Genomic DNA, 13,782 nt, shown 5'->3' on the forward strand with positions numbered 1-13,782 from the left:
CCGTGCTTTCCTACGTTTTGCGCGCATGCGCGGCCGGGAGCACGTGGGAGCCGCGTCCCTAGGCCCTGGGGGGCGGGTTCGTCCCCGCGCCCCGCATGGGGGCACCAGAGCGGCGCCTGCTCCGCCCCGCCCCGCCCGGGGGTCCCTGCGAGCCGGGCCCTGCCGACGGGCGTGCCCGATCCCCGCCTTGGGGCCCCCGGGAGCCGGGCGGGATGGGGCTGAGCCGGGCCGGGGCGGGGGGAGCGGCGCCCGGGAGGAGCGGCCCCGCGGGGCGAGATAGCATCAGGCAGCTCCCGGCAGGTACGTGCGTCCTTCCGAGAGGCCTCGGCTGGGCGGGGGTGGGCTGCCGTGGAGCGGGCAGAGGCGGCCGCAGCCCCGACCCCGGCTTATCGCGAGGGTTTCTTCCCCCCTCTCTGTGGCATGGATGCGGGTGCTAGGCGCCCTCGGCCCTTCCCGGGGAGCCGGGGCCACATCTCCTCTGGGGAGTCTGCCCTCCTAGGGCGCCGGCGCTGTCGTCCCAGGGAGTCATGCGCTCATGGCGAACCAGGGCTCAGTGGAAAGACGTGGGTCTGGGAGCTGGTGGCTGCTTGGGTTTGGCAAGGCCCGAGGCTTCTGCTGCATTCCCCACATCCTAGTGTCTCTGGTCCCCCACCTGGTCTCATCTCCAGGCCATGATAGCACCAGCCAGACAGGAGATGGGTCCAAGACAAGGACCCTGATCCCAGCAGCAGGGCAGGAGTCTTGATGCGAGCTCCCCTTGACCTCTGGTGATGGGTGGGTAAGCATGGCCGAGGCCCTGCGGGAGCACTGTGGCAGCTGGTGCTGCATGGTTGGTGCTGGCAAAGGGTCTCTGCGCTCCACAACCACAGACCCAGCACATGTGGTGCAAGGCTGGAAGTGCTGCCAACACGAGTAGTGAGCCTTATGCTTGGATTGTGCTGGACGGGGCTCTGGATGACTCTGAGGAATGGCTGCAGTGTGGATGGCGCTATCAACCCACCCCCCAGCACCACCCCACCAAGTGATGGGGACTGAGCAGGGAGCCGGGTGGGGCTGGCTGACAGCTGCATCATATTGAGCAAAAAGTGGGTGTGAATGGTGCTAAGCGGGGAACTCTGTGGCCTTGTGAAGGGAGCTCCTTCATGGTTTTCCTGCCCCTTGCATTGCTTGAGGTTAAACACAATGACAGTTCATTGAAAGGTACCAGGCTCTAACTGCAGACGGCTAGGTATTTGTAGTATTGGCAACAGTTTGCTTGAGGAGAGACGGAGACATTACTCTATGGACATTTGGCTCAGAGGGGGTTCCTGCCAGTTCTCCAGCTTCCTGGGTCCATCTTCCAAGACCGCCCAAGCTCCAGCACATAGACAGACCCTTTTGTTGTGCCTCCCACACTCCAGTGCAGCTGAATATGAACAAAAATCTAAAGTGAAAGCAGTATCTGCCAGTGAGCCAGGAAGTCTTTCATTCCCAGGTGATGCGCAGCCCTACTGCATTCTCAGGTCTGGTTGCTGCCAACTGACTTAGCTTCTGAGTTCTGCTATGTAGGATGGTCTAGTACAGTGCTGTTGAATGTATGGCCTGTGGGCTGTATTAGGCAGTGGGGTTGGGAATTTGAAGGCAGGGAAAAAGGAGGCAGAACCTGCCACTAGATTTCCATCGATGGAGCCCTGTTGGTCATGCATGTTGGTAGTGATGGGAGGCAAGTGATGACTCTGAGCTGCATGCCACTGCCCACCACTGAGATGCAGTTGGCCCACCACTACAGCCAGGTCAAAATCTGGCCCAGGAGGCTTTTTGTAGTCTGGGTCTGGCCTGGTGGTGCAAGTGAGTTAAACACCTCTTATCTAGCCTGTAAAAGCAGATTTTAAACTTAGGCTTTCAGGTCAGTGACAGCAGTATGGTAGCCCTGCACAATAATCTCTGTTTTTCTTCTACTTCCTCACCTTCAGACTGCTTGCTGTGCACCCTGGTGGCTTCATACCAGAGAGAGAGAATTGGCTAAGCAAGAGGAATGGAAGGAAAGCAGCTTCCTGTGGCTTAGATTTCCCCTGTTTGCCTGGGCCTGTGGGGGGGGTGGGAAATCTCATTTACACTTCAAAATCTGCTTGCCTGTTCTTGTGCCACTGATCTGCAGACACAAAAGGATGTTTCTCTGCCATTCACCCCCTTCTCTGTCTGGACTGGACTGCATAAAGCCTGGAAGATTCATCAAAGCCTAAGCAGTGAGATGGCTCCGCAGGACATCACAGATGAGTCAGTCACCTCATCTAGTGTCCTCATCTTGCCCTCCCCTTTGTGCAGCTTCTGGGTCTCACTGCCCTGTTGCTTCCAGCATCATGCTTTTTCTTCATGATTAATCTGAATGCAGTAGGTTTGAGCTGGTACTTACAGCTCTGAATGTTGGAGACATTGAGTCACATACTGCAGGCTTTACTTAACTTTTAAAAATAAGTTAGGATCATTTCTGGGATGAGGTCTGTAGGACCAGGACTGGGTCCTGTGGAAGACTCTTTGTAATAACAAGAGGAAGGATTTCCAGGTAGCCTATGTTCATAGTTGAGTCTTTCTGTTTTCAACTTAGTGCCGGTTGTTACTGATACAAGAGAGATCCCAGATGCTCTCTGAGGAACATGTCTGTAGCGGAGTGCTTGCACAGCTGCCTTAGTAGGTGGACTCTGTCTTCTCCTGCAAGCCCATAGAATAGAAGCCCTACCCCACCCCACATTACTAGGAATAACAGCCACAAATGGTTAGAAAGAAGGTTCAGGCTGGACATCAGGAGACATTACTTTACAGTTAGGGCTTGCAGGCTCTGGAATGGACTCCCAAGGAAGGTGGTGCTCTCTCCTACCTTGGGAGTCTTCAAGAGGATGCTGGACAGATATTTGGCTGGGTTGATATGATCCCGGCACCCGTTCCTGCCCAGAGCAAGGCGTCGGACCTGATGATCTGTTTAGGTCCCTTCCGACCCTAAGTACTATACTATTACTGGCAGGTAACAGAAACTCTCCTGCAGCTTCAGGCATAGAGGGTGATAATGTTTTGGAATGGTATCTGGCTTTGGCCATTCAAGTGAAAAGTCAGGAAGCAAAGTCAGTAGAGTGGGAGGTGAGGTGAAGTATTTGAATGTGCAAGACAAGGAAGGAGGGAGAGGAAGAGCCGGTTGAGGTGGGGTATGATTTAGGGGGCGGGCACTTCCTTGCTGGGTGGGCCTTGGAACAAAATCCCATGGCACTGTTGGAGTGCTGTAAATGAAGTGCTCCAAGGAGAACAGCTACTCATTGCTAATTCAGGGTGGAAAGATCTCCGTTAGTGACCTGAATTCTATACCAAGAGAACAGAGATAAACCCAATGGAAACCCTGTCCCAGGTGATCATCCGTCCTTGTTTTGAGACCTCACCAAGATCTCAAGTGTAATAGGTCACATTCCCACATCTTTGAGGGCACACAAGAGTCTGGATGTATCTAGTCTACAGCTGGTACCCTGAGCTGCTATTACCTTGTGTATTCTCCATACAGGAAGGAGGGCCCAAATTCCATTTCACTTGTACTCTGCCCACAGAGACCCAGATGGCATCCTAGGTCCTACATTCAGATCATAATCTTCAGATCCAGGTTACTTTCACTCATGCCCTCCCTTGTTTCCTTCTCTCTGCAGAGACTCAGCTGGGTCTCTGACAAACTGGGCCATGTGAGTGCACTCTGCCCTGTAATCCAATAGGACGTGTGCACCGTGCGTGCTAAGGACTAAGCCCCGTGCACAGCAAAGTCTTTTTTTTAGGTCCAGGAGGCTAATCTGGAGAGACACAGAAAGCAGAGAGGAAGTGATGTTTACAAAGATCCCTGTCCTGCTTCATTTCATGCAGGATGTCACTTGTGTTTTCCTGTTGTTGGCTTGGAAGAGTGAGACAGCACAATCCTGAGCCATCACTGCTCCCTTTGTTTTTAAGGCCCATCCTGGGACCAGCCACCTGATTCTTGCCAAGCTCCACTGGGTGCTGAAGCAGGGAGAACTCAGCATATGGGATAGTCAAGGAAGACTGGAAGGATGCAGTATCTTTATACAGCATCCCAGGTGATGTCACTTTGCAGGCAGCATTCGTGCTCCAAGAACAAGTCACTGGCAGGACAGTCCTGGTCCCTGCTCATTTCTTCATTACTTTGTAAAGACTCTAATGTATCACAGCATCAGCTAGACAGGCACATCCTCTCCTTTCTTGACATGTTGTAATTCCTGTGAGTGTATTAAAATGCCAAAAGCATCTGACCTTTGCTGAGTTTCAAGCCTCCACTAAGCCTGCTGAGATGCATTCTTCAGGAGCTGATGTGCCCATGCAAAGGAAGTCCCTGCACTTTCCTGTCAAGAACATTTTCACTTGCCATGTTATCTTTATGGCTTCTGGATACCATGACCCAGTATAACTAGCTAAGTTGAACTTAAAGTTAGTTTTTGATGTCACGGTTTGTCCTTCAGAGTGGAGCTCAGCAGATGTGCTTCGCTAGCTACTGAAGCCTCAACTTATGCACCAGTGTAGATGTCGTTAAAAGCCCAGACAAACTGTTCTGAGGAGAGGGTAAAAGCAAGTCAAGAAAACTGTTGTTTCAGAACTTAGGGCTAGTGCCTGTGCCAGGGGAGACGAAATGTTGGTGAATGGGATACCTTGTCAAAGAGTCCCCTCATGTTGGGCAGAGAGAGAATGTTCCTGTCTACTGTCTGTGCATGCTTTTTGCCAGGGATGGGCAATTATTTGGGCTGGAGGGTCACTTAAGGAGTTTTGGTGAACTGCTGAGGGCCAGGAGAGAGGGGGTGCTGACCCAGCCTTGCCCCCTCCCCTGTTTACACTGCCTGGTGTGTGGGGCGGGGTTGTCAGTTGATCCTATCTAGCCCCATGCTTATCCACCCTGCATCCACTGCCTGGGTGCTGGATGCAGTGGGTGGGTGGGGTCTCCATGGAGACTGGCCCAGTATCCCCACAGGCAGGGCATGCTTGGCTGGGCAGATGGGATGGGGCCATAGGTGGACGGGGTGTAGCATCCCGGAGTGGGATGGGTGGGCAGGGTGGTAACAGCTTGGGGCTGGGACTTGGTGCAGAGTGCAGATCCGCTCCCTGCATGTCCCTGCAGCAGGCCCTAGAACTGCTTCCCTTTGTAGGGAGTCAGTCACGCCTTTGCCTTGTACCTTGGCCACAGGTTGTCACCGTCTCACAATCCGAGCCCTGGCCCTGGCCATCCCACACTGGGGTGCTGCTCCCTGCCTGCACACGCCCCATCCCATCTTCCCCACCAGAGCATGCCCTGCCCATGGGGAGCCCCCCCACTGATCTCCATGGAAACTCCAGCCACCCATTCTGTCTGGCACCCCCAGACAGGGGTGCCTGTGCAGCTGGGTCCAGTGGTAGCAGAGAAGCTAGCAGTGACAGCTGGAAGCATAAGGGCAGAGTGAGCCACTGCTGTGGGGGCTGTTAGGAAGCCAGATCCGACCACTGTGCCACCTGTGCCCTGTCTGGCCCCGTGGACTAGAGTTTGCAGCATGTCCAAGAGCCACACATGGGGATAGGGTGGGCTGTGCTCCACACCAGATGGCACCTCTGCAGCAGGGGACGGTAGGACTAACTGCATGCACCACAGTCCAGGCTGCCTCCAGTGCCTGCGCTGGGTGGGGCTGAGGGACCTGCTGTGGGCTGGATAGAATCACTTGTTGGGCCAGATCTAGCCCATGAGCCACATTTTGCCCATCTCTGCTCTATGCTATGAGAAAAACATTTTGAGAAGTTTGGATGAAACATGCTTTATAAATATAAACCTTCATCAGGGATTATTGCAGAATAAACTAGTGAATCCAGAAACCTCAGCAGGCTGAGTGTCCTCTGTTGGAATTTGCATAACGATTCCACCTTATGAATAATACAGTGAGTGCTAGAAGTGACTGATATAAACTCACATGCTCTGTGGATTTATGCAAAGTGTGTTTCACAGTTTCTGTAGCAGGTCCTAAAGCTGCAACCTAGAAGTGAACGTTGGGGCTTTTTCCAGGGCTGCAGTTCAGTGTATTCTGGTTAGCACCCAAATATCTGGTGGTCTTTCCCAAACCATGCTATAACTCCATAAATGCTATCACATAGGTACCAGGGCAGTCCTTAGCTGTCACCTAACCTTTTAGGTGACTAAAGTCCTTTCAATACCTACATTTCTGCTAGTGAGCATGTGCAAAGTCTATATCTTGATGCTGTCAGGATGTCAAGACCTGCACCCCAGTAGCATTCTCAAGGCAGAGATAAAGACATACACCCAGTAACCTGGCTAGGTCACTCTCCTGGGCTATGGGAGACCTGAGGTCAAATACCTGTGCAACCTCAAGAAGTAAATCTGAAAGCAAGTCTTCTGCCTCCCAGATGAGTCCTCTAACCACTGACCTGTTGAGCATAATGATGCATGTGTACATTGTTTGTCTGTGAGAGAGATCTGACTTAGGTGTCTATGCCAAGACAGGGTTAATGGAGAGAATTTCCAGCAGAGACCTCAGCCTCTTTCACCATTTCCAGCTGACTAGCCCAGGTGGCTCCCTGCTCAGGGTGCTGGCTTTTGCAAATCCCATTCTTAATTACCTGACTCTTTCAGCACTGCCTGGGGGACCCTGGGCACCTAACTTTGGGCTGTTAATTCCCTCTGGTAGCAGGGTACCTTAGATTAGAGATTACAACTCCTCAGTCTTGCTGTGGGTTTTGTGCCTAAGTTTGTACAAAATCGGCCTGAGACTCCTGCATCCCATTGATCTTCCCCTTCTAAGTCAGAAATGCAGGATGGGGACAGAGTAGAGCAGGGCTTTAGTGTCCTCCACTACCCTTGACCTTTTAAGCAGTTCCACTCCAGAAGCAGGCAGGCAGGCGGACAGAACATTTTCCTACAGTAGCTGACATTGTGTTCTTCACCTTTTCACTCTTTCTGCTCGTGGCCTTGGGATGAGGAGCCAATGCAAACCTTCCCCTGACTCTCACCTTCCCATGACTCACCATGGTATCAGCCTGATTTAGGGATATTAAAAATGAGTCCTTGTAGCCTTAGTTTGGATGTTAGCCCAGTGGAAGAGGGAGGCTGAGGTTTCATTTGTATCTCCACCTTCATTCTGGTAGAAAAAGCAGAGGAGGTTGTAATACTGACTGCCAGGGTACCCTGCTGCTTGGTGGAGTTTAGAGCCCCCAAAGAGGTTCATTTGGTTTGGGGATATTATCACATGGGCTCACAAGTGGGCATTTTGCCTCTGGCTTCAGGATGTAATCCCAAATTTATACAACACTTTCGATCCTCTCAGAGGGCTTTGTAGAGATTAGCTAATTGTTCTTTAGGCCATCCTTGTGTGGGTGGCAAGGGCCTGGATCAGAGTTGTGATCTATTATGTAGAGGCAAGCGAGTAAAATGCAATGGACAACATGCCTGATGATTTTATGCTTTTTCTCAGTCTGCAAACAGATCTCAGAATTTATAAATGTACTTGCTAATTGAAATTACTGGCAGATGTCTTCAGTGGAAAAATTCCTGGTCTGAGGGTTGTTTGTGTATATTTTTGCTGACAATTTATGGTTTGTGTGTGGGGGCTACTTAAAGATGTATTGCATGCATTGTTGCTTCAGTTCCCTGCCTGGACAATTTATGTAACTAACCAAACTAGTGTAAAGTTCAAATTCTGAAATTTCCAGGTGAAAATGGATTTTCAAGAGGCTTTTTAGTGGTAAGGCTTGAGCACCTAAATGTTCATGGAAAGTGAATGTTAAGAGACATGAATATGATTAAATTAAGTTTTCTTTACAATCTCAAGGATTGTATTTCTCTCTGACTCAGCTCTTCTAGCCTTTTCCTTATTTTATAGATGGAGAAACAGAGACCAAGTAACTCCTTTAATGCCAAAAAAGCCTCAGTGTCCAAGCCAGGGTTAATTGTCCAGAGTTTCTTCCAACTGAGTTTCTCTGAGCACTTGCCTGTCGTTAGCTAACAAGTCCTGCCCCAGCAGCAAGTGTCCACTTCATGGTTCTGGAGCCTTGGGTACAGAGAGGTTAAATTAATTGCCCACATTGAATGAAGGCCAATGTTGGGAACACAGTACAGGGACACAGCGAGACAAATGGGAACAAACAGACTCAGAGCATCTCTGTGATAGGAGTATTGGTTGTACGTCCCCGCATAATGGCCCCTCCTGGTTGCTATCAGCACAGTCATGCTAACTCTTTGGGGCATAGTGGCAATGCAACTTAGGAAAGACCAACTCATGGTATAACAGTGTAGTTGGAATCGAACCATTCTCTGACCTTGTCATCAAACCATGTTAGAGCTCTTTTCTTCACTGAGTGACAGGTTTATAATATGCGTTGGGTCATTATGTCATCAACACTGCATTAAAATGTGATGTCCTGATGCAGCCAGTTTGGTTCTTCAGCAGTCTGTCTTACTCTCCAGCCAAGGGCTTCTGTGCATTGCGTGTGCAAGGAGGGATCAGCTAAGCAACCAGATAACAAACTCCATGTCTGGTTGGTGTCCATAGTAGCTGATACCTGGGCTCTCTTGAGCTGCTGCAGAATGGAAGTTTCTCATTGTCCCAGTAGGAGATGATATCACCTAGACAGCCTCAAGGTGCTTCCAGGGAGTGGGAAAACTGGACAGCACCTGATGACTTTTTTTTTATTATTTTAAGTCCAAGGTGTGGATGTAGGGGGAGGAAGGCAGCTAAATCCTTCCTCTTGTTCTGTTGTAAGCACATTTCATCCCAAAATAACCCCACCACTGAGCATACAGAACAATCTGGCTAAAATTAAATCTGTCTTGTAGAGCCTCCGTCTGCTGTTGCCTGAAGCTTTTTGTTCAGTTTCTCATTTTGCAAGGTCACTGAGATAGAAGAGCACATTCTTCAGGCACATTGGCCTGTAGCCCTCCACACACATGCATCTGTGTAGGGTGGGAGAGCTTCTCTCCCACCCTCTGCTCCCTTTCTCACTTATTCCTCTTTCCCCATTTCTCTCCACTCCCTCTTCCTTTGGGCTCAGGCCACTAAGATCAGTAAGTCCTACCTTGACTCTGTACAGCAGCTACTTGTTCTGATCAACTCATACAGTCAGTGCAGCTCATTAGCTTTTCACGCTTGTTGCTAATTAACAAGGAGCTGCTTTGGCTGAATGAGGATGTGATGTCTTAAGGTTTTTTTTTAAATCAGTTGCAAGAGCAATTTTTTCCTTTGCCCCTTTCTGTGTAATGGCAGAGCTGAGACAGCATTTGTCTGGGTCACTGAGGGTCTACTCAACCATTAAGAACCAGAGCATCTGTTGGCCCATCTGCTGGAACTGCTAAGGACATTGCTTGAAGCTACGCCCATCTCTTCCATGTGGTCGGATAAAATTGAAGGTTTATTTGAGAGGCCATGTGTCTAAATGGTTAAAGCAGGAGCTTCTGGACTCTGTTTTTGCCTGTTTCACTGACTTGCAGCATGTTCTGAGACTAGTCTCTTCAGACAAAATAGTCAAATGTTATTCCTGATTTTTAGAAGGGCTGAGCACCCTCAACTCCAGTCCAAGTGAATGGGATCTACATGTACTTGTACTCAGGCCTCAAGGCCAAAAAGCTGGGTTTCCAGTGACTGAAACATACTGAAAACTGAAGGTCATTTTTGAAGACTTGAGCCTAAGGGCCAGATCTAATGCAGGACTTGGGCATCTACAGATCCGGTATGGCAGTGCCAAGCCTTTAGATGCCCGCCCTGTGGAGTGGAGTGCCAAGCACAGAGCCGTGGCTGGCAAGAATTAGGCCCCACAAAAGACAATCTAAGACCTTGTGCTCTGCTTGGGGAGCCGCCTCATACTAGCTAGGAGGAACTGGGCACAGGGCACCTGATCAAGGGATACACACACAGCTCCACCCACCTGGGATTCAGAGTCTGGGATCCTTCCCCAACAGCATTTTCAGCTAAGCTTTTTCAACAGGTTCTGAAAAGAAGCTCACTGCTTACTTTTAAACACCTCCCCCCCGCCGCCCCCATCCCGGTGGGTGTGAGCATACTTCACCTCTTCTGACTAGATATGCACTTTATGATAAACAGCCATTGGTTTAAAAAATACCCTTGGGCTGCTGGACTTGAACCTGGACACCCCCATTGCCACTGGGTGACCATTTAGCTATAGAGCTAAGCTCCCTCTTGCTCTCTTTCTGTCCCCATGCATCTTGTATATTTTTCTGCACTGTGGTATTGGTTTAACAAGAGGAGTGGAGGGTACCAGTGCCCAGCCTGCCTGTTAGCCTGGTGGCTGTGGGGCTCCTCTGGGAGATGTAACTCTTTAAAAAATTTCCTCAGGCTAAGAAGATCATTGAACTCAGGTCTCCTCCTTCTTGAGCAAGTACACTAAGCAGCAGTCTGTTGTATGAAAGGTAGGAAATGGTGCCAGTGCCACCATGTTTTAGAAAACAGCCAGAGCTGTATTTTGTGGGAAGCCCCGCTTAGAGCATGCCTACTGGATTGGACCTGTTAGGCCCTGAGGCACACTGCTCCGCTAACGTTTCTGGATCCCAGTGTGGCTTACAGGGGAGTTTGGTGCCTAGTTGCTCAGGCCAGGGCTTTTCTGAGCATGTGTAAAATCAGAACTGCAGACATGTAGGGAACATTCATGCCAAACAAGGAGGCATCTAATGGATTAGGTAACTCCAGGGTTAGTAAATCCTGAGCAGAGGTTTTTTAGATTGCCATTTTGGATTCAGGTCTTTAAAGTCAGCCCAAGGACATTTTGTATCTTGTCCTAAACCTTTTAACCTGCAGTTTCCCTCTCTGGAACAGAAATAGTAGTAAATAATTTACTTACTGCTGTATTTTGAAATCCATGAAGTACCCACGTGGATAGTTTTATTTTTTCATAATGTTTAGAACAGCTATTTCAAAAGGACATATCTAAGCTTCAGTGATGGGCAACACATTTCTCATTTGCCACCCTCAAAACCCTCTTTTGCACAGCTGCTTCCAAATTAATCGATTGAATGTGGAAGCTAGGATATTACTTATAAGAGCATAAGATGTTTTTTACTGTTCCCAGGTGTTTCCTCTGGGAATATAGGATTTTACATTTAGTCCATGTAATACACTGTGTAAAATACATATTTAATACCCATTTTGTAGGGGTGTTAGGATTAATTAGTTGATTTTTGTTCAGGACTCTGAAGATAAACACTAGTTGTTAATTATTCATTTTGTGCAATTCCAGAATTATTCCTTTCCACACAGACTCCAGAAGTAATTAGCTACCCTTTCACCTCCTGCCATCATGAGAAAGTCAGAATACAGCACTTAAGTGATACTCTTGCAAAGACTTTTGCTGCCCGTCGGACTGTAAGGTCTTCAAAAATTCCCCACTGGATTCTCAGGCTGAACTTTGGAACAGCTTCCTCAGATAGCACCGACCCCTGAGCCTGCTGGTGGGACAGGACTCTGGGACTTTGATCAGTGTAGTATAGCTGCCTGGACAGAGCGGATGCCATTGTTGAAGTTGATTAAATGTCAGTAGGAAAGTTTAGGGATTTAAGGAGCCCTGAGAACCTGAAGAACATTTTGAGTGAGCAGAGCCTCCAAAACACTCTGCCCACCTGTTTAGGGAAAGACACTTTTAAATGAGATTCCTGATCTAGGCAAAGTATTAGGTAACAGTGCAGTCACTGGTAGGATCCAAAGGTAGTCATGTCTTCTGTGGAAAGAGTAACACCTTGACATTTTTGTTAAGGAACTGGCAGAAGGGCAGCATCAGAAGGGCTGGCCTGAGCGCTGAAACTAGAGGAAGGATGGTCCAGTGGTTACAATAGTAGTCTGGGACTCAGGAGAGCAGCATTTAAATTCCTGGCTACATTGCAGTCCTCCTGTGTGACTGTGAAGATCACTTGGGGTTTGATCCTCACACATTTAGGCACGTAACTCCCTTCAAGTTCATTGGAAATTAAGCACCTAAAGACCTCCAGACATCTGGCCCTTAGTCTCTCTACCTCAGTTCCCCACCCATAAAATGGGAATAATAGCACTTTCCTACCTCACTGAGCATTGCAAGAATAAATTCATTAGATTGTGAAGGACTCAGATACTGTAGTTAGTGGGCATGGAAAGAAGGGTAGAGAAAGCATATGGCAGGGGTGGCCAAACTGCAGCTCAGTGAGACTCATCTAACTTCCATACAGTTTAATTGCAGCTCCTAAAGAAAGAGTAGCAGTTAAATAAAAACATCCTTTTGTTCCTCTGTTCATTTATTTGCTCTTTTAATTTTCCTCAATTCTTGCTGCTTATTGACTCTAAAAAAAGTCATTTAACAAACATTTAGTATGTGAGCTGGGGTGCTGTGTGCAAATCATCAACTCTGGGGCATGTACATCTTGAAAGCTGTGTGTCCCATGGCTCTTGGCTGTACCAAGATTTTGGTTTGGGGCTTGACAGGTTAGCATGTTTGGCCACCCCTGGGAAACACTGTCCTGACCCTCCCTTCTCATATTGGTTAAGGGTTAAGAGGCTCCTTTGGAGAACAGTGGCTCATCTGGTGCCATTTGTTTTGCAGAGCTTTGCCCCCTGCCTACTTCCTCCAGACTCCTATACAAAAAGAATAAACTCCTTCTCTAGACTGGGATCAATCTCCTAGTGTTATAAAGTGGACAATCCCTTCTCAATGACTCTGTCCTGCAACCTGAAGCAGCATGAGGTCAAAGAAGTTTCCTTGTAGCACTGCCTTTCTGCTCAGTGAGGGAGGCAATGAAAACCATTTCCTGGGGCATTCATCACTAGGGGTCTATGGCAGAAAGACAAGCTTCCTGGAACAACCTTACATAATATGTGCCCAGCACATGGGCTCTGATAGGACAGCAGCAACCTTGAATGGGGAAGAGAAGAGCTGCAGTGGATTCGCTGTGTAGAGCTGGAATGTTAATTGGCAGCTGGAGGGTCCTGGCTTGTGCCAGTGTCAGACTGGTGCTAAGGGCATGCCAGTCACTGACTAGTTGGGGTGTACAGATCACAACTCCAGGGCTGACCCACTCTGACAGAGCTACCTATCTGACTTTTCCTTGATCAGATTCTAGCTGCAACATCCTACTGACCATCACAACAGATGTGGGCAGCTGTGGATGAGAGCAGGGCATAATAAGCAAGCACAGGACCAAGGAAAGGAAAGCATCACCTTTTCTTGCTGCTGAGCTGACTTGGCAACTCAGGGACACATACCAGAACCTAGTTGCATCCAGCACAGAGGAAATAAGTTTCCAGGGAGGCAGCTGGTGTAATTACAGTGAAGAAGACTGAGACCTCCAGAGGCATCTGACCCATATTTTGGGGCTCATGGATTCTTTTGATTAATACCAGTTTTTTAAAGATATGTTTGCACTTGAATCAAAGGGGCTGGAACAAACTGTCATATTTCTAACTTTTGAACTACAGAGAGAGAGAAACAAGTTAGAAAAAAAATCTTGCTGCCTTTGTTTGATTGACTTTACCCACAGCCTAAGGAGATGGGAGTTTGAACTGGCACTTGGGATGATCCCAGTGATGGGTGCAGTAATCTCCTTGAGGAGCCAGATACTCTCACCCACAGTGCCGTAATTGGGGTAAAAAACTTGATATGTCTGCTCCAAGCCTAGGCTGGAACTACCAGAGGCTGTAGTAGAATCCAGGTAGTTGGGGCTGTGTGACTAGACTATTCCACCCCTGCCCCACACTTCTGGAGTGTGAAGGGACACGGTCACCCATGGTGTAAATCAAGTGACTTCACCAGGGATGAGTCTGGCCC

At 48.8% G+C, this 13,782-nt stretch overlaps 1 protein-coding gene across 4 annotated transcripts in view; it reads left to right on the forward strand.

The window, feature by feature from the left end:
* The first annotated feature begins 68 nt into the window (after nucleotides 1-68).
* The window catches only part of CABP1 (calcium binding protein 1), a 74,341-nt gene continuing 60,627 nt past the window's right edge, over nucleotides 69-13,782 (forward strand). For all 4 annotated transcript variants that reach the window (XM_090063897.1, XM_090063898.1, XM_090063900.1 and 1 more), the window contains exon 1: nucleotides 69-300. The gene's annotated coding sequence lies outside the window, so the exon portion shown is untranslated. The remainder of the gene's footprint in view (nucleotides 301-13,782) is intronic.

Source organism: Crocodylus siamensis, chromosome 9 (genome assembly GCF_052110815.1).
Source record: "Crocodylus siamensis isolate JL-2025a chromosome 9, ASM5211081v1, whole genome shotgun sequence".
Lineage (NCBI taxonomy): Eukaryota > Metazoa > Chordata > Crocodylia > Crocodylidae > Crocodylus > Crocodylus siamensis.